This window comes from Triturus cristatus, chromosome 1_2, assembly GCF_964204655.1.
Source record: "Triturus cristatus chromosome 1_2, aTriCri1.1, whole genome shotgun sequence".
NCBI classification, from domain to species: Eukaryota; Metazoa; Chordata; class Amphibia; order Caudata; family Salamandridae; genus Triturus; species Triturus cristatus.
In genome coordinates this window covers 234,988,702-235,010,675 of record NC_140580.1, presented here as the reverse complement: position 1 = coordinate 235,010,675, position 21,974 = coordinate 234,988,702, and the positions used below count along the sequence as shown (strand labels likewise).

The following is a 21,974-nucleotide window of genomic DNA, read 5'->3' as shown; positions in this document are numbered from 1 at the left end:
TCAAAAACATTGTGAATCGCAACTGGAAAATTCTCAACACAGGGAATCTCACGATGGAACGCCCGAGATTTGCATTCAGGAGAACCACCAACCTACGTGACCAATTGATCAACACCAGGCCACGACCCAAGACTAACCGACAGGAACCCACTCTATGGGCCCTCCCTGCTGTGAAAGGCCACCATCCGTGCGGGATGTGTAGTGTGTGTCCTTTCCCAAACACACCACATCCCTCGATCTTGACTAAGTCACATGAGATCAACGGAAACATACGAATTGTAACACCAAAAATTGTGTTTACCTCATTACCTGCCCATGTGCACTCCGTTACATAGGGATGACCACACGACAGGTCAAATTGAGGATCAGTGAACACAGAAGTACTATCAGACGGGGCAGAACAGCCACGAGACTTACTAATCATTACATCGAAAAAGCTCACTCATGTGATGACATCAGATGGACAATTCTGGAAAGCAACCAACTGTGGATTAGTAATGCCTTACTACGCCGAGAACAACGATGGGTACATCGCCTACGAACAAATGAACATGGTCTCAATGATGAGATACCATGGACTGAACTGTAATTAACCTTTTGACATCACTCAGCTGATCTGCCAGTTAGATCTATCTCTCACTACAGACATAACATCTCTACCTCTAGCAACACACCAGGTCTCCTGTTACATCTGCTCTGACACCCCCCCGGTTGTGAGTGCTGATAATGACATATTCATTAATACTAGTCTTGGTTTATACACATCTGTTGAGGTACCTACCGTTCACGATCATGGTTCTATGCACAGTGATAGTAGTGGGGCAGAGAACGCCATTTCCTAGTGGAGTTAACACAAAAGCCTAACACATGACATAGCACATCTATAGATGGGATGACCATCTATCGTGACGATCAATCTGATGATCATGTACCCACACAGATCATCCATACAGCCTGACCCTACTCGTGGCCATCTATATTTACTACCGTTAGATGACCCCTATACCTTTTTTTGACCATCTCTCCCATCCTCCTCCACCTCCTCGTATTGTTCTCCACTTACTCTCCCTCACTGGAATCTGGGGACTTTAATATGCCTTCAACAAATCAATGAGAGGGGGGACTAGGAGCAGTTAGAAAGAGGTCCTGAACCAATGCTCCTAAAAGTCATACATTATTCTAACGGATGGTTACAGTTCCTGCAGAATGGGGGGGGGGAAGTTTACAGCCAGCAGATAAGCTTTAAATAGTGGGGAATGTCTCCAAGGATAGAGTGAGTATGCAGAGTAAGGAAAAAGTACTCCTTAATGTGGTATGTAGTGCCCTCACACACCCTTGCGGATGTATAGCATCATCATTGGGCAAGGTTGCTCCTCGTGGGGGTGGCGCTGCAGTCCCTCACGGGCCCTTGGTTAGGGGCTCTCTGGCGGAGTTCTTTTAAGGAATTGCCGCATTTGTGAGTGAGGGTGTGTGGGTAGGGGAGTGCTGGTGAGTGCAGGTTTAAAATGAGTCAGGGACCTAAAAATATTTAATCAAAAAGGTCCCTGGTACAGACTAAAAAGTTCACGGGGATGGAGATACACGGTAGTGTTGCTTAGAGAGGGGAAACAAGACCAAATAGAGTCCCACTTCTCTCGACCCGTGTTGTGTATTTACAGAAGTGAATGTGAAAAAGGTCTACATGTTTCGCGCTGTCAGATGGTCCCTATTGGATCCGGGAGCGCTTCGTCAGGACCAAGGAATGATGGAAAATAGGATTCGGGAAAAGACAGCCCGTAATCCTATATGTTACCTGGATCAGGTTTGCTTGACAGTTAATGTCCAGAATCCGTTATTATACGTAAATCCTGTTCACAGCCTGAAAGGAGACATAAAAACCTTGTTTGACAGCGCGAAACATGTAGACCTTTTTCACATTCACTTCTGTAAATACACAACACGGGTCGAGAGAAGTGGGACTCTATTCGGTCTTGTTTCCCCTCTCTAAGCAGCACTACCGTGCATCTCCATCCCCGTGAACTTTTTAGTCTGCACCAGGGACCTTTTTGATTAAATATTTTTAGGTCCCTGTCTCATTTTAAACCTGCACTCACCAGCACTCCCCTACCCACACACCATACAGTAAACAATGGCCTGAATGAAGAGATAATATGGCTAGTGACAGCATGAAATACTGATAAGACTGATCACATAGACTTCTTTGATTGCCACCCTACGAATCATTGCAATATCTTTTACTCAGTAACCAGTATTGACAACCTTAATACAGTTCGGATACCTTCGAATCAAAGACAAAGGTCAAAACATTGAGACCATCTACACACGAGTACCCTTTAAGACTACCATGTATACACTCACAGTCTGGTTTGTCTGATGGAAAGCTAGCCATTCTGTCAGAATATACACTACTCACTATAGGCGGTCATTTATTTGATATCTCACTGCCTTTTAACATCATCAGCTGACCATTACACTCTATGAGCCACTCACTAACTTAAGAGTTGGGTATAAAATCTCCTTACTACTCCTGTATATAATAACCATTTGTACCAATCCTAGATTGGTACATCAGCAAACCAATTACAGCTTGGTTTTTGATCCTAAAAGTACCCTAGACTAATATTATCCCGAGAGATATGTCGAGGTCTAACACACAATAGTGAACTTTTACCCATACTTCAAAGCATGTTGTCACGCTCCTGTCTATTTATTGTAAATTCTTGGTTCCATCCCACCCGTTCCAAGATGGCGGTACCTAAAATCAACATAAAATTCTCCGGCACAGAACACTGGAAATCGAACAAATACGAGTGATTTAACTATCTGCAACCTTTCTAATTAAACCCATCACAATTCAGAAATAATATTTCTTCCTCATTTTTGAATTCTTTCACATATGCGATACTTGTATAACATTATTTTTGGTATCCCTATACATGTACTATCCCAGACACATTATTGCGGCGTTGGCCCCACGTTCTAATCTTAAGCCTACGAAATAAGGGATACTTGGGAATAGACACATATATGGACGTTTTTATCACTAAACAGACTCACCGCTGTTCTATATTTACTCTTCAAATATGGCGCTGACCTGAACGGAGGAGATTGAATCACAGCATGTGACACTCATACGATATCGCGAGACTAGAATACGAGGCGTACACTTAAATATGTTAAGAAAAACGCCGACATACAACATCGAAGTCTGACCATATTCGAACAGCAAACGGCATTTCAGCAAATGACGGTAAGTGAACCCTGCCCTGCTCATTTGGATTTACTTTTAGAATGGGGCCGACACATTTTCCCTACATATCATAACGTTAGAACATCGCTACTAGGTACGCGACCCTCAGCTAGAATTTAACATCACACAATAGAAAGTGCCCCCTCTAATCGGGGATACCAAATAAACTTTATCCATATAAAACTTGACCTAGGCGCAACACAGTAATCAATCTCAGCCGTAATTATGGTACCTCACACCTCCGATAGGAAGGGCAGTGATGGCACCACCTATGTGAAAGAACCAACCCATCAGTAGTCTGTTTTGAAATAGGCAACGGTACTTTGATTGTGAGAGAACCTATTAAGCACTAAATCTTTTGTTCCAAACAAGATGCGCTGCGTTCCAATCTGTGTAGACAGTTAAATCTATACACACACCACGTACATTTATCGACTAACAAGAGCCCCTATTGTCATTTTTGAATAACTTATGAACTGAAGTATGCTAATGAAAAGACGCTATATTAGTAGACCGGGCACGCGCCTCATTCAATTCGTATCTTCAAAATTCTAATTGGAGGAAAATAGACTTCCCCCAATCTCTACACAGGGTAGTCATTTTGAAGACTACATCAATAGAATAGCCTCATTGCAAAAACAAGATACTTTTGAACGTTGGTTTTTCCGTGGAGTATTCGATACTAATTAGGGACCAGGACACAATCTCTCTTCTATTCTCATGCACCCATATGAAAATAACGAACAATGAGTAAGGGACAGCACTCATAGATGCCCGTTATCAAGCCACAGCAGATTACAGTACATAATCCATAAAGGAATAGATACTATTAGCATAGCAAACAACGAAAGGATAAAAAGAAGGTATCTGAATTATTATACCTCTATAACCTATATTTTCTGTAATTATGAAATAATAAGGTTTTTGGGTCAGACATAACATTGACAACTAGGTATTCTATCCTATTTCATCTGGTTCTTACATTATTGCAATGCCTTCAAATTCTACAATACGTTAGGTTGACCTAGTAGGAACATCCATATTTTTGACATTGCCTCTTACATTGCAGATGAGCGATAACCACTATTATCTGAATAAAAGGTCCTTTATTAGATACCATTATACCATAAAGTCTAGGGTAATCTGCAACCAAGTTATTCTAATCTTGACCTATAGCCCAATACTTTTAAAGTGAGTAGACCTTTGTTTCCATTCATAGAAAAAAGAAAAATGGTGGTATTTTCTCCATTATAGGCACAGCTTTACCAAATAGATAGATGAGTAACTCCTAGCTCACCTGTGTCCCCCCGGTCATATGAAATCATAACAAACTAAAGAAACCATCTCTGTGACCGTTCACAGATATCAAGGGTAAGACAGTGATACTTTGCCAATTATACCAACATATTGAAGGATATAATAGAGAGGGCAAGTTAATAATAAAAAAATATCTTGCCTCACTCTCATATTTATTCCCTAACTGATTACATTATCTGTGGACATTCCTATGGCATAATACCCGTTCGATCGGAAGTCATAGGGCGATGAGAATATGAAGACCTCTGATGTCTCGCCTATAATGTAGGTTATCTTGATAAAGATCTTTTCTGCAATGGCCTCTCTGTAACACACAAGGTGACTTAGATGGTACGGTAAGGTCTAAAAACCAATACTGGTCATTGGAACTTCCTAGCCCCTTGCTGGCTAACTCAGAGGCTTTCTTCTTTTGCAACTCCTCTTGAATAGATGCAAAATTCTTATACCCCCTATATGCCACATATGGGTGTCTTTCAATTTTCTTTAATTACCTTTTCGGATTTTGGGAGCTTTTCCTTTTTCTTTTCCACTCTTATCTCTCTTCCTTCTCTTCCTGAGATGCGCATGCACTAGCAACATTAAAGAAATTAACGAATAATGTTCTTGTTAAGTAACTATAAAGAACATCAATACTTCCCCATATCTTATATGTTCTTATATTTACATCCACAGAAGTAGCCCCCCTGTTGCACTGAAATAAAAAACTGTTTGTTTCGTGGTCCTGAAGAAGGTGATGCCAAATCACTGTTCACCGAAATGTACGTAGACCAGCTACAACATAACTGGACGCTAAACCCGACAAGGATCAACTAAAACAGAACAAAGGAGGAAACACATTTTTTACATGTTATCTGTTATACTTGATTCTGGGAAACAAACAACATAATTACATCCCAGTTGATCTATTTTATTATATACGCAACTGCTTGACAGTTGGGGTCTTTTTCTTTTCTTTTCTTTTCTCTCCCTTTATTGTGTGGTATGACTGTTGGAATGCAAGAACGTCTGTGAGGTGAGAATGGAAAACTTATGGTGTTAATTGGGGCTTTCTTATCTGTTTAAATAACTGTGATTTGATATTTATGAGTACTATGTTCACACTAATGATTGTATGTATATATACGTTTTAGGATTTATTGCTAATTACAAGAGAAAATATAGAAATGAAATAATGATATATTTTGACATTTTTGATAAATAAAAACAAAAAACAAAAAGTAAAATGGTTTTGTAGACAATGAGTCTCTCGATTATGGGGAATTATTGATGTATTCACACTAAGATTTTTGTTTAGCATTTATTGACACCAAAAGAAATATAGGTTGGTTAAGAGGTTATTACTCCATACTTTTATCTTTCCCCCCCCCCCTCTTGGACCTGAAAGTAATCGGGGACAACCTTTTCTCCAATAATAAATACCAAGTCTTGTTTTGTCCTAGGTGACCTGCTAATGGGATTTCATGTGCCAGTGCCAATAGGAAGTCCCTACATTTCAGAGGTATAACCAACCTCCTGGTAGCACCAGGCTTGGGGTCTCTACTCTAGGAGTATAAGAGCCCATCATCCCAGTAGATCCTATGAGACCCACTGACACTCCCAAGAGCCTCAGCAGTAGCTTGCTGTCTGAGGGGTTCAAGAGAGAGGCAGCTCAGCTGCTCCTGGCTCAGATCTGCCGTGAAAGGGCCCCCTGTCCCCAAGAACTCAACCTGATCAGGTTCCAGCTCCTCTGGGACAGTTCCTTCTTCAGGAGTAAGATCATCTCCCTCAAGAGACTAATCTGTATTCTGAGGCGGGGGGAAGACACTGCCTTACCCTTTCTGCTCCTTCGCTTGGAAGGCACCTGGTCCATTATTCCAGAATCCAGGGCCTGTTCATTGGAAGACATTTTTGCCTGTGACCTAGTCATAGCAAACACATCTGCAGGGATGCCCAACATTTCTGCATGTGTCCTGAGTTCCACCTCAGCCCAAGCTGAAGTTTCCAAATCATTGCCCAATAAGCATCCAACAGGGAGGTCTGCACTTACCACAACCTTCTTAGGGCTAGTTACCCTTCCCCAGGTGAAATTCACAACTGCCAAGGAATGGTCTGTCCTGACGTTGCTTGCATTGGTCACTTGTTACATCTCACCAAGTATGATTTGCTCAGGTTCCACAAGATCTTTTGTCACCATTGTGACACTTGCACCTGTGTCCCTGAATCCCAAGACCTCCTTTCCATTGATCAAAGGCTGCTGTCTGTATTTGCCTAGATTACTGGGACTGACAAATAAGGAGGCCATATCCATGCCTCCATCACAGACCAACACAGCCTGAGTTAGAACACTGACTAGGCCAGAGTCCATCTCAGATCCCAGGGTTTAACCCTACTACACCCTTATTCTGTGTACCACCACTTTGAGCTGAACTAGGGGAACAGTTGGCTTAGGGGCAATGGTGGCTGGAGTAGAGTCCTTGGACTTGGTACAACCATTTGTCCAATGGGGCTTTGGTCTACAGATATGACACCATGGCTTCTTCTTGCCTTTATTCTTGTTTGATTGTGACTCCCCACCAGATGAAGATTTTTGGGGCCCTTGAGAACACTTCTGGTCTTTGCCCTTCTCCCCACCCTTATCTGTGGTTTTAGAATCTTGCTTCTTGGAGTCACCACCTTGGTTATGAACCTTCAAATCCAGGAGCGGAACGAAAGTGACCACAATCCGCTAATCTTAACCCTTAAGGTTCCTGGCCTATCGAGTAGTGGTTCTAGGGTTGCTGAGGAGAGGCTAGTGGAGGCCGTACTCTCCATCCATAAGAGGCGAGTCAAAATGGCTGGGATGGTGGACAACATGGGCGATGTGGCTGAGATGAAATCCTTGGTTGGTCACTCACTCTCCATCTTACATGATTGCGACTCCCAGGAGGAGGTTAACCGTATTATCCCAGAGGTTCATAATGAGCTGTTTGGGAAGCTTAAAAAGTTTTTTATCAAACCCAATAAAAAAACAAGGGCCCTATCCACCAAGTCAGCCGCCTGGTATAACAAAACCTGTTGGGAGGTATGCAAGTTATTGGCTAAGGCCATTAGATCACAGGTAACGGGGGGCATAAGAAAAGCCAGACTTAGGTACAAGGCATCCCAGCAGCAGGCAAAGAAGGACTGGGATGAGTCTCGATGGCATGATTTGCTTGTAGCAAGCAATGAGAATGATATGACCCACTTTTGGCATCTTGTTAAATGGGGCAGCGGAGCAACTTCCCAAGGACCCGTAAATCATGTCGCCCCTGAGGTGTGGGTGTCTCACTTCGAGGCTCAGTTTTCAGCCACTAGTTGTAATGTCCCCCCATCTACCATCCCGTACCCAATATCAGTGCATCTTTTACTCACCTCGAGGTGGAAAATGTGCTAAAATCAATCCCACGAGGCCAGGCACCAGGGCCAGACTGCATCCCGGCTGACCTGTTTGTTTCGGACCAAGAGCACTGGGTTGCCTACATAAAATACCTTGCAAATGCAGTAGCTAGTGGCGCACCTACTCCCGAAACGTGGTCAGGTGCCGAAATTCTACCTATACACAAGAGGGGTGATCGTTCACTACCAGGCAACTATAGGGTAATAAGCCTAATCGACTATCCAAAAAATAGTCGCAAGGCTTGTCTTAGTAAGAATACAGGCTTGGATAGATGAGAAGGATTTTCTGACCCCATTACAGGCAGGGTTCCGTCCCCACATAAGCACCATTGACCAGGTGTTCAGGTTTGTTCTTGTATATTGGAAGGTAGTCGCCATAGGAGGTGGTACGATCTACGTGGCCTTTGTAGACCTTAAGACCGCGTTCGATCTAGTCCCACACACAAAACTGTGGAGTGCCCTTCAGGCTCTGGGTATACCCATGAATTACTGAGTATCCTGGTCAAACTGCATTAAACATATTACGCGCAGGTCCGATGGGGGAAGCAGGGGAATGTTACCAAAAGGTTTGCGGTAACTAAGGGTGTCCGTCAAGGGTGTGTACTGGCCCAAACCTTGTTCTCACTTTTTATTAACAGTGTGGTCGACGATTTTACATCCCAGCCTACTAACACTCCTATGCTGGCAGGAATGAAAATACCACTGCTCATGTTCGCAGATGATACCCTGTTGCTCTCCAGGACCCAAAAAGGCCTGCAGGTTGACCTGGAGCGTTTCGGGGTTTTCTGCCATGAGCTTGAGGTAAATGTGGACAAAACAAAGTTCATGGTGTTCCACAGGTCAGAGGCCGTGAGGGGGAGGGTACATATCAACATCGTCCCCTTGGAACAGACTGACACCTTCACTTATTTGGGGTTAACTCTGGAGAAGAAACTGAGTTGGAAATCCCAGACTGACCTGCTGACATTCAAACATTCCCAACTTGCAGGAGCATTGTTAAAAGAGCATAGGCTTTCCAAGACTAAGCCCATAGCCCCCGCACTTAAAATATATAACCTTAAAATAGGTTCTTCAGTGTTGTACGGGGCGGAACTATGGGGTTTTAACAACTTATCCTCCTTGGCGGCTGCCCAATACAAATTTTTAAGAGCTTTGACTGGCCTTCCCCAGTCTACTCCACTGTGGCCTTTATATCTGGATTTGGGATGTAACAAAATCATGGACCAGGCACGGCTTAGACCGGTAGCTTTCTGGCGAAGACTTTGGACCACTCCGGAGCTCTCCCCGTATGCCCAAGCTTTTTCCAAATCAGGGCACTGGGTTCCACAACTAAAATACCCTGGATAAGGAATCTAAAGCACACTCTGATTAGTATGGGGATGAGCAAACTGTGGGAGGGTCCAGAAGTTGCTGCTTTCCCCGCTAAAAATGACTTGAAAGCAGCCTATTGGGGTATGGTTAGATTGCACCAATTTACACAACACCATTGCAGCTCCTTGACACATGTTTTTATCGATCACAAACACGAGCCAAAACTAGAACCATACTGGGACATAATTACAAGACCTACTGACAGAAAGTTGTATCATCAGTTCAGGGTGGGTTCTCTTCCTGCCAAAGTGTTTACTAAAAGCTGGTACCCCCCTACAGATGACAAATGTCCTTTTTGTCCAGCCGAGATTGAGTCACTAGCTCACATTTTCTTTGTATGCCCTGCCTATAGGTCACCTAGGCACAAATGGCTGAAACCTATTTGTAAGAACATGGGCATTAGAGTAGCTATGAAGGCTCTTAGGATTTTGAAAACCAACACTGATGACCCCATTGTCATAGCAGTGGCTAAATTTCTGAGTTGGTTGTGGGTCATTCGAGCGAAAAAGTTGAGGGTTTGCTAACACAGCCTCATACTTAATATATAGTCTCTGCCCCCCCGTATCTGCTACTTCTACCAATTTGTCATAGTCTACAGTAATTCACATGTATCATACCCAAATTCCTTTATTGTCATTTATGCCAGTTGTAAAATTTCTGTGATTTTAGTTATTTATATGAAGTATGATCAGTTTTACAGACAATCTGAGGTAATATCACACTGTTTGTATTTTTTATTTATTTTATTTATTAGGTAATTTTAACGGTTTTACTGTTTATTGGTTACAGTGGTTATTGTGGTACGGTGCTAGGCCATATGTTTTATTGATGCACGTTGTCTTTTATGATTTTTTGTTAATCGAAATAAAGACAAATAATCTGAAACTGAAACTGAACCTTCTGCCTCACCCTGGTTCTGACCCATTTGTCTGCCTTCTGGCCCAATTCTTGGGGAGAGGTCAGATCAGAGTCCACCAGGTACTGATGCAACAGCTGATTTTGACAAATATCAAGGATCTCCTCCCTCATAATTAAATTGTACAATCCTTTGAAATCGCACACTTTACTGCCAAGTAACCAGCCTTCCAGAGCCTTACTAGCACAATCTACAAAGTCAACCCAGTCCTGGGTCTGTGCCTTCTGGGTGTCTCTGAACCTAATCCTGTATTGTTTAGTGGTTAAGCTAAATCCATCAATGAGCGCACTCTTCAGGATTGTGTAATTATCAGCATCCTCTTCTCTAACAGTGAGGAGCTTGTCCCTACCTTTGTCAGCAAAAGATAGCCACACGATAGCTACCCACTGCTCTTGAGGGACCGTCTGTACTTTACAGGTCCTCTCTAGTGCAGTTATTCATTTGTGGATGTCATCCCCACTCTGGTAGGGAGGGACTATCTAGTTCAAGTTCCTATGGTCATGAGTATGTTCTCTACCTCTATGGACATTGTTGCTACCACCATGGGGCTCTAGCCCCAACCTTCTGGAAGATTTCTGGAGCTCTATGTATTCCCTGTCTAAGGCCAATTGTTCCCTCTTGATTCTCAGTTTGGTCCTCTCAAACTCAAGTAACTGACACTTCTTCTCATAAGAGGAGTCCCTTTTATGAGAAGCAGAGGTCCCTACAGAAGTACCAGAATGATTAGATTCCTGAGAAAGAGATCTTAATCTTCTTGGTAAACTGTTAACTCTCCCTTGTGGAGTAAAGAGAGGGCCACTGGGGCCTTCTCCCCCACCTAGAGAAAGAGTTGGATTTTCCAGGTTAGGATCATCTTGATCCTCCTGGTCAGCATTTGAGTCCATCTCATAGAAGTGTTCACTTCCTGGTCTGTCCTCATCTGCTGCCCCACCCAACTTGCCTGTCTCATGAGACCCTGGGGTCTTTCTGAGGTCATCTAAAAGCAAAGTCTCTATGAGACGCTGAGTGCTTGCATTTCTCCCTGTCCTCAGCTTTCTAGATGCACACATATTCCTCAATTCCTGAAATGAGAGATGGTCATACTTAGCTAGCAAGGAGCCACTGGCTTCTGGCCTAGAAGACATACTAGTGTTATGTGGTGTAGGCACCTCCCTAACATAGTGGGAACTAAACTCTCTTGAGTTGGAGAAAGGGTGTGCTAGACCCTTGGCTACCCATCTCTAAGTTCAGTAGAACTTACTTATTCTAGTGTTGATTTATATGTACCTAATACCTTTAGTGGTTTTCACTTAATCACTCAATGAGATTTATCTGGTAAAACAATAGCAAGCTTGAATCCCAACCGCTGCACACCAATGTAAAAAGTTGGCCTGGTATATGCTGTCCACTAATTAAAGTGGGCACCTTGTACCAGTCCAAAGAACCCTTATTGATGATTAGGTTAAAGACAACCTTTATTGAAAGCTATCCTAGTGGTAGCTATGGAGAGCAGGCTAAGTCTCGAAGAAATGTAAAGCAGCTTGTTTTACCAGATCAGAACCTCCTGAATGACAAAATGAAAGGAGAACCACACAAGAGATCTATAAAATATATGTATTTATTACTAAACACTCTCTACTAACCTCTTTATGCAGTTAGAGCACAAAGCACACAATATTAAATCACTAGAACGACAGTAAATAGCATAATACACAACGGGCTCCGGTGGGAGACCGAACCATATACTAAGAAAGTGGTATAACAACCACGACTAGAAACAGTCCTAGAGCAAGTAGAATCGCTGGGACCCCAAGGAACCACCCAAAGTAGTGACACAGGGGACCCACGGAGGACGAGTGCAGTGTGTGAACACAGGCGCGAGCTCCTTACAATTCTATGGTAAAGTCGCGGTTGGAATTTTAAAGATTAAGGACACTTCGGAGAGGACTTTAAGCAAACCCTTTCAAACATAGAAGGTTCTAAGGCCAGCACCCTTGAGAGTACCGAGGTACTCGTGTTACCTATCCCAGAGGAGCCGGGTGCATAGGGGTCAAGTGATGTCGGAAACCTTTGTCGTTTTCAACGGCGTGATGCGGAAAAGTGCTGCTGTCGGGAAGATGAAAAGTGTCCGGTGGGATCCAAGCCTGGATCCAAGGTGAGAAGAACCTGAAAGCAGAGGGGACAGAGTCTGGGTCACTTCAGGGTGACCAGGGGCACGATAGACGAATGCTCACCGATGTCGGATGCTTCAGGTGAGGTGACGCGATGCTGGACTCTGCAGCCACGGGGACCAGGAGACGTTGACGATGACCAAAGTCCGGAGTTGAGCTGTCCCATGAAGGATGTCGAGTGCGGGGGGTCAGTGTCCGGATTGAACACCAACAAGCCTTGGCAACTGCAACCCACGCGGGCAGTGGAAATAAGCTTCTGTGAGGACCAGCAAGGTCCTGGGACTCTCCAGCTATGGAGAGCCAGGGCATGTGTGGAACAACCAGGAAAGCCCACTGAAAGTCAAAGTTACCTTCACAGGGACCCACAGGCCAACGGACAAGGGATTGCAAAGGGACCTTGAGCTGTATCACAAAATACCAGCCCACGGAACACTCGTGGAGTGGAGGCCGGAAATCTTCAGTGGGATTACTGCTCGGGGTCAGGACTACATGTAGCCCAAAGCACAGCTTCAGGGATCGCCGAAAAGCATATGCTGCTGCAAAAGTACATGGTGCACAGGGGTTCAGGTTGCATGGTCGCCACGAGGGATAAGGGTCTCAGGATTGCTGAGAGAACTTATCGTCCTCGGGGACGCTCAGGAACCCACCTCCTGTGTTGCAGAAATCTTCGGAGTCCTCAGGAGCTCGGGAGATGCAAACCGGTCAGATGCGTTAAAGGTGCCTGCCTTGCAGGGGAGTAACTCCTTTACTCCAAGGGAGATTCTTCAATCATCCAGTGTAGTGTAGATCGTCAAAGTACTTGGTTTCTGTATCAGAGTTTAGCCCAGGTGAAATCTAAAGTCCTGTAGTCAGGGGTTCCTACTTTATACCCAAGGAATGGGTGGGACAAACTCTGGGGACCCACCTATGGGAGGGTCAGGACAGAGGGGTGACTTCACCCATGTTCTTTGTCCAGTTTTGCGCCAGAGCAGGAGCCAATGGCTCCTGCAACCGGTTTGAACTGGACTATGCACAGGGACAAAAAATGTGCCCCCAGTGCAGAATTCAAACACTCTAAGAGTGCACCCACCCAGCCCCAATACACTAAATCCTGTCTGGGAGGTGGTCACACCTCCATGTGACAGGAAACCTATTGTCAAGCCTTCCCCTGCTCGAGCTTGGCTCAGCAGCTGGAGGGCAGACCCGTGTCTGTGGCTGGCAGCATCCATTTTGTGATGCCCAGGTCGAGAAAGCTGGTACCGGGTAGACCTGTGACCCACAGTAGTGGTTCTCTAAGGGAGGAATCATACCTCCCACACCAGTTACTGGTATGGAGGTATGATTCCAAGGTGTTTGACACCAAACACTACATGTTTCTAATCAGCTGTTTTAAAGTTAGCATTTACCGTGAGGTTATAATGCACTTAAATATATATGGTTGGCTGTATCACAAACAATCCCGGAAAATAGGTCCCGAAGGCTGAAGAGGGTCTCTGCTCATGCATGGGCACCCTCTCACATAAAACCCATTACCCTGCCTTCAGGATTGATAAGGCCTGCCATAGGGGTGACTGATAGGTTTATATGTGCAGTGATTTAGAATAGATATAGTGAACCTATATCTAAGTAAGGGGTGCGTGCACCACCTTACACAGGCTGCAGTAGCAGACCTGTGGTGTCAGTTTGAATGGTCTCTCAGGGGTGGCATAATACATGCTGCAGCCCCTGGGAGGCCTCTGGGGTGCCTATGCCCTGGGTACATAGAATACCATATACTAGGGACTGATATGGGTACCCCAGAATCCAATCTTGAGTGTACCTAAAGTACATGCAATCAATTTAGAGGAGAAAGCAGCTAGACTAGGGTACTGGATAGCATGATCCCAGTCAGACTAAGTCAAAAAAAGTGATACATCAGCAAAAAGTGGGGGTAACCATAAGAAGCAGATCCTACTCTTCTACAAGGGCTATCTACATACCCAGAACATCACTAATCTATGTGTACATCGCAAGGCTGCTTTCTGTTATAAAAGATGAGCATCCCGATAAATTAGTAGAGGAGGTACTTCCACTGACACCAAGGGATCTTGCATGCTGAGAAATCACCATGCAGAAACCTGACATATGGTGAGGGGTGTCCAGTTCGGGATCAAGATGGGGACCTTCACTCTATCCCATCAAGTAATGGGGTTGGAATGTCCCTTGGGGGGATTCTTGGCTCTATACCTGCACACAATTTATGTACACTTAGAGTAGGGTTCACATAGTAGGAGTATGGTAGATCACTGCCTTTTATATATGCCTACATAAATACAATTGTTTAGCACCATGGTTGACTATATCTACTGTTTACACTGGTGGTGCTTGTAATCATGTGTATCTGCTTCTGTCTACTTGTCATTGCAACACAAGTATTTTATGGAAGAATAACGATGGCTGATTAAATATTATTGAAAACATCCCACTGTGCATCCCACTGTGCATTCTCTGTATATTTCTCTGAGAATAAGTGAGCATGAGTGACTGAGTGAAAGGTTTGTACTGTTTCCACTATTTCTGAGCAATCAGGGTTGTCATGTTCAGTGGTTGTCAGAAACCAATTTCTCCCTGGTAGGTTAGAAGGGTCTACGGTGGCACTGTGGGCTAGCTGGTCTATAGACAAACATATTTTGCCGGGGTGTCTGGAATCAATCTTGACACCAAACGCTTACTTTATGTTATCCGAACAATTGCACAGGTTTTATAGATTGGTAGGAACTACACAACACCGGTCCAATTAAGACGGCTGCTAAGTCGGTGACTTATTTCCTGATTGTATAAAATTCAGGCTCATACCATGACATATTCTTTGTGACTCATTTCCTGAATGTATAATCATCAGGCCCAGTCTGGGTGACTCATTTCCTGATTGTATAATCACCAGCCCCATAGCATGACTGGTGACTCTTTTCCAGATTGTATAATCATAAGACCCATTCTGGGTGACTACTTTTCTGATTATATAATCACCAGGCTCATACCATTAGGTGTTCTGGGTGACTCATTTCCTGATTATATAATCATCAGGCCCAGTCTGGGTGACTCAATTCCTGACTGTATGTTCATCAGGCTCATACCATTAGGTGTTCTGGGTGACTCATTTCCTGATTATATAATCATCAGGCCCAGTCTGGGTGACTCAATTCCTGACTGTATGTTCATCAGGCCCAAACCATAACGTAACAATGTCAACACAACAACAAACAAACAAACTACATGAGGTGAGAACACATACAGAATCAGATGCAAATGTGGAAAGCTCTTTCAGGTGGTCAACCATCTGGCCAACCCTCCCGCCACACCTGAAAACACCTCACAAGAACTTTGCAATTCTCTGGCAGACTTTTTTACTGATAAAGTCACCTCCATATTCTCTGCATTCACCCCTCAAACCATACCCATGGTAAAGACCTCTGTCTCTACCCCTTCCTCCATCACCCGATCTTTTCCACTTTTCCAGCCTGTCACACTTGAACAAATCTCCCATCTTATTACAACCATCAAATCAGGCTCACCACTAGACCCATGCCCTCCCTCCATCCTTAACCTCATTCCGGAGGCAATCTCACCAACCTTAGCCAACATATGCAACAACATGTTCCAAACAGGTATCTACCCAGCAGTGTGGAAAAAAGCAATTATCAGACCCCTGTTAAAAAAACCTTCCCTTGACCCCACTGACCCGGCTAGTTACAGACCTATTGCTTGCCTACCCTTCCCAGCTAAAATCTTCGAGAACCTCATGAACCAACAACTATCACACTACATTCATACCCACAACCTTCTGGACGATACACAATTTGGCTTTAGGAAAGGCCATGGAACAGAGACGGCACTCATCAAGGCAGCGGATGAGATAAGACACACCATGGACAAGGGAGGAGCGGCAGTCCTGGTGTTGTTGGACTTATCCGCGGCCTTCGACACGGTCGACCATAACATCTTAATCGACCGTGTCGCAGCCATGGGTGTGGTACATAAAGCTAAGGATCTCATCGCCTCATTCCTACACAACCGTTCCCACAATGTCAAACTAGGTTCCTTTCTATCACTTCCCCTTTCCCTTCCCTGCGGTGTACCACAGGGTTCCTCGCTAAGTCCGACCCTCTTTAACATCTATGTGTCGGACTTGGCGAGGGTGATTAAGGAACATGGCATCAGCCTCACTACCTATGCTGATGACACTCAGTTAGTCCTTTCAATACACCAGGACGGAGACAGGGTGGCTGCCAACTTCCAAGAGGGAATGTTGGTCATCAGTTCCTGGATGGCGGCCAACTGTCTCAAACTGAATTCCAACAAGACTGAGATCATGACCTTTGGTAAACTGGAGCCCTGTTGGTCCCCTCAGTGGTGGCCAAACAATTTAGGCACTCCTCCCACACCTGTCACTAAAGTGAGAAACCTTGGAGTCATCTTTGATGATCGGCTTCTTTTTAACCATCATGCTAATAATGTTGTCTCGGCCTCTTTCTTCACCCTGAGGAAAATTAAAAAGCTCCTACCCTTCATCCCAACCTCAGCTGCAAAGACCCTAATCACCTCCCTGGTATTTTCAAAAACTGACTACTGTAACTCCCTATTCCTCAACGCCCAGGAAAAGGTGCTTAAAAAACTTCAGTTGGTACAGAATGCCGCAGCCAGGCTTCTGCTTAACATCCCTAAACCCAATTCTATCTCCTACTCCATTCACAAACTCCACTGGCTCCCTGTGAGGTGCCGCATTAAGTTCAAGGCCCTCTGCATAGCATACAAGGCCATTAACAACTCTGGTCCTCTATTCCTGAAACACGCCTTTAGACCTTTAGAAGCATCTAGAACACTTCGTTCTTCATCAGCCCACCTCTTCAACGTGCCACGCACAAAAAAGGTCACTTGGGGTGACAGAAGCTTCACAGTTGCCACTGCCAAACTGTGGAACTCACTCCCCCTCAGTATCAAGACATGCCCTACACTGCTTAGCTTCAGAAAACAACTCAAAACGTGGCTGTTTGCACAATAATTGCCTTACCTGTTCAGTTTGATCATCAAAGCGCCGAGACACCCCTGGGTATTTGCGCGCTGTAAAAATCGTAAAAATAAATAAAATAAATAAATAAATAAAGTACACTGATACACGACACAGATGCACATGGGTTATAAATGTGGGTTTATGCAGAGCATATTCTCCAAGATCGCACAGCACCTATCCAGGGATGCACATCACGACAAGCGTCATATATGTTTTTTTATGTCCCCATGACAGGTTGTTTTGGCAGGCTTGGTTCAATCCTAGGTTTGGCCTGATGGCTGAAACATTATTGCACAGATGTGTTGTGTGTCTACGGAACAATGTAAGGAAAAGAACTGCAGTGACATTGAACCACACAGGAAGATCAGGTGGTCCCTTCAACAGGTTGCAGTTGGATTTCATTGAGATGGTTGTATGCAATGGGTTGAGGTACATCCTGGTTGTTGTGTGTATCTTTTCGCATTGAGTTGAGGCATACCCAACTACGAGAATGACAGTCTCACAGTAGCAAAGTTGCTTTTGAGGGTGTAATACATACGTTTGGCAATGCGACTTCTCTGAAACTAGACTGAGGCCCGCATTTCAACAACAAAATCTCGAGAATGCTGGGTGCAGCTTAACAAGTTGAACAGAGACTGCATTGTAGCTATAGTCCTGAAGCTTCAGGTCTGGTGGACAAGGTTAATGGGACATTGAAATCCAGGCTCGCCATGGTGTGTGCTTCAATGTCTTTGAAATGGTCTAATGCTCTGTCCCCTCATGAGACCATCATTGGCAGAGCTATGAGTCTGACAGCTGTACGTGCAAATGCACTTGTGAGCATTACTGATGACCTGATACTTGACTACTGCAAAAGAATGGCTGATTCTGTGTCTCATCAGGTTGTAGCCACCACTGTCCCACTTCATCAGGAGCAGTGCCATGACTTTAGTACTGGGGACTGGATTCCGGTGAAAAAACATCAGGCTTAGCTCTCCCATGCTGCTGCACCATCCAGCTTCCTCCCCATTTTTCTGAGTGCTTTTCCTGCTTTTTACCCATTTTTTTTCCTGCTTTCGCTTCCTTTACCCCATTTTTCGGAGTGCTTTTCCTGCTTTTGCCTCGTTATTTAGGTCGAGCAGTCGAGACCTCTTGTATATACTTTAGTATATACTTATATGTGTATGTACTTTGTGGGCTCTGGAGATCAGCCCTAGGAATTGTCTGCTTCCGCTTAAGGACTTTTTTTCTGTTCAACTGCCTCTATTTAACTGTATTGATAGAAAAACGACCACTAGAGGTCAGTAAAATACCAGAATTGCTTTCAGCTTAGGGACTTTCTTTTTTTTATTTTTCTAACAACTGCCTCTAATTAACTTTCTTGATGGAAAACGACCAGCAGAGGTCAGTAAAATTCCAGAATCACTTTAGCATTCTCTAGATTCCAGTCCATAGAAATTGTCTTCCACGAGCACCCTTAGACAATAATATTTTTTTCAAATCTTGTATTTTCAGTGATATGACCACCGAAGGTCCTGATTTTATATTAAAAACAGAGCTTTGGACTATACCTTTTTCAGCTGAAAGGCAATATTTCTTTCCATGTATTCTCATACCTGGCGTGTCACAGTTTGGTGCTCACTTTCCCTCCATGTTAAAGAACAGTAAATGTTTCAGCACCTAGCCTAATGTGCTGCATAGCTAAATACATATAAGGTCCCAAAGGCGAGACTGATTGCAATGCAAACGCATGTTATTGCTTCCTTCCCCAACCCCCCCTTTTTTCTGAGTGGCTCTCCTCCTTTTCCCTCAGTTTTCACTGTTTTGCCTTGTTTTTTTCCCTCATTTGCCACTCCCGCCTGCCACCCATTTTCCCGCTTCCCACCTATTCCCGCCCGCCGCCTCCCAGCGCCCCTCCCTCCTCCAAGGACCAACTTAATGAAGGCCGCAGTGCAACGTAATTCTGTGCTGCTGCACCATCCTGCTTCCTCCCCATTTTTCTGAGTGCTTTCTCCTGCTTTTGCCTCGTTTCTTTTTTTTACTTCTTTCTCCTTCCTCTCTCCTGTTTTTCTGGGTGCTTTCTCCTGCTTTTGCTTCATTTTTTTACTGCTTTTTCTGAGTGCTTTATCCTGCTTTTGCCTCATTTTTACTTCTTTCTCTTTTTTCTCCCCCCTTTTTTCTGAGTGCTTTCTCCTGCTTTGCCTATTTTATCACTGCTTTCTCCCCGAAACAGTTAGCAACTCCAGTGCTTTGAGAACCTCATGAATGATGTGCCAAACTTGATAAATACTGATTGATTGATTGAAACACATGCAAAAGAGTTGTTTGGAGCTCCAATGGTGTGGTCCTTTTCAGGTGATTCTAGTCACTACAATTGCTGTGAAGTGCGGAGGTTTCAACAATTGGGTGCATGCTGCCCACACTCGTATAGTCCCATGTCCCCTTAATGATGTAACAGCACCTCTCCCAGAAGTGCTTATGGGGGTGCAGTGATCACGGGAGCTGGTTAGTCAAGTTGTAGGGGACCAGCAAGAATGTGAAACAGCACTTGTTTGGCTTGAGGGGGGTCTTGAAGAGTTGGAAGCTGAGACTGAAGCAGGAGAGTCTTGTCCTGTAGTTGTGACTGAGTCAGACTCAGACCCTGACGAAGGGTCTCGTGCTGTAGAACCGCAAGTTTCAGCAGGAGAACCTTGGCTTGGAAGACAGCAGAGAGGATAACTGGTTCCGCAAGGAGAAGGTGGGCTTCAGACTATTCTTGAGGATACTGAGGATTCCGATCTGAGTGAAGGAGGAGGCGAGGGGATTGCACTCAGAAGATCAAAGCGAGCTAGAGTGCCCTGTCAGAGGTACTCTTCCCCTGAATGGACTTACTTTGCTGCACATGACAGAGAGAGAGTGAGTTCTGGGAATACTGGGATAACAGTGCAGATACAGCTGAACCTCCCTGAATTGAACATTTTGTTTAAACTTAGACTTGAACTTGCTTTGCCTTTAAGTTGACTGAAACATTTTACTCTGGATGTGAATATCAGTGACTTTTTTTTTTTTTTGTTCCTCATTTTCCGCCCTTGGTTGCCAGTTAGGGGCGCAAAAAATTGCTCAACCCCAAGACAACCATTAAGGATAGAAAGAGGGGAAGTATAGCTGCAATCAAGTATCCATTGCAATCAGTCTCGAGGGCGCCCTAATGGATAAGCAGCACACAAAGTTCCTCAGGCAGCTTAATCATTGGACTGTGGGGGGGGACACAAAAAAAAAAAACACTGCCCAACACAGCAGTTACACCCAATTCAACTGAAGCCAAAAACTTCTTTTGTCAGAATTGCCAACTCTTGTTAAGTCAGTTTTAGATGTTTGTAGAACTGAAGTGCGCCAGTCAAACTCAGTGGGTGGAGTCGGGTCCTTCCGTTTCCTACAAATTTCCCTTCGGGCTAATAGTATGCAGTTAAAAAGAAGGTTCTTCGCCTGGCCCTGAACTTCAGGTGAAACTCCAAAAATTACAAGAGATAAAGTTATCAGGACTTCAAAACCAAAAGCCGATGAGAGTGATGTACTAATCGCCTTCCAATATGGAGACAAAAGGGGGCACTCCAAAAACATATGTATGTCTGGGGCAGCAATCAGCCCACATTTAGGTCATGCCACTGAGGAACCATTAGAAAATTTTGAGAGTCTCTGTGGAGAATAATAGGCCCTATGTAGGGTAAAAAGATGGTTCCTACGGAGCCATGCAGGTTTCACTATGTCCCACATGGTCTTGAAAGATGTAAACCACAGATTCTCGATATTCTGATCAATAATGGTAGAGGCCCACAGCAAATCTGGCAGTTTGAATTCGCCATCCAGCTCTTCTAATAATAGCTCATACCATATCGAGACCTCCTTTCGGGCTGGTGGTTTATCCAATAACTGGGTTACTAACTCCTCCAAGCAAACACCTGTTCCCAGCAGAGATCTGTGAGTGTGTCCAACTTGCAATTTGAAGGAACTTAAACCTAGAGAGGCCCAGTCCTATTTTGGATAATAAAGCCTCCCATGGAAGCAAACGCCCTTGCACAAATAGATCCCCCCAAACCTCCAAACCCGCCTCCCTCAGAGGTAGTGCAAGGCTGTCCATCAACCAATCTGGGGAGCCTGGTGAATCCCACAATGGTGACCTACTTGTAAAGTAATCAATCTTTAGTAAACACCTGAGTTTACTCCACGTTTTTGCCATGTCTCGCATCACCTTCAATTTCACTTTTGTTTAAAAAATTTCGGGTCTCCAAATTCAAACAAGAAGCCCTGCTGGGTCACCCCCTCCCCTCTAAGTAGTGCTGCAAACATACATCCAGTAGCTGAGTTTGAGGGCATTTTTAGCAGCATCCTGGCATGGGAAAGCTGAAATGCCCATGCATATAGTTGAAAATCAGGTGCAGCCAAACCCCCCTTCTCTCTACGCCGCCTAAGTTTTTTCCAGGCAATCCTGGGTGTATGGTCATTCCAAATAAAAGAGCTAATATGACTCTGAAGTTTAGTGATTAAAGAAGGATAATAAAAAAGAGGAATGGTGTTAAACAAAAAGGATAT

At 44.3% G+C, this 21,974-nt stretch overlaps 1 protein-coding gene across 5 annotated transcripts in view; it reads left to right on the top strand.

Moving 5' to 3' along the window:
- MYPN (myopalladin) overlaps positions 1-21,974 on the top strand; it is a 2,601,563-nt gene that overhangs the window by 2,476,751 nt on the left and 102,838 nt on the right. The window lies entirely within an intron of this gene.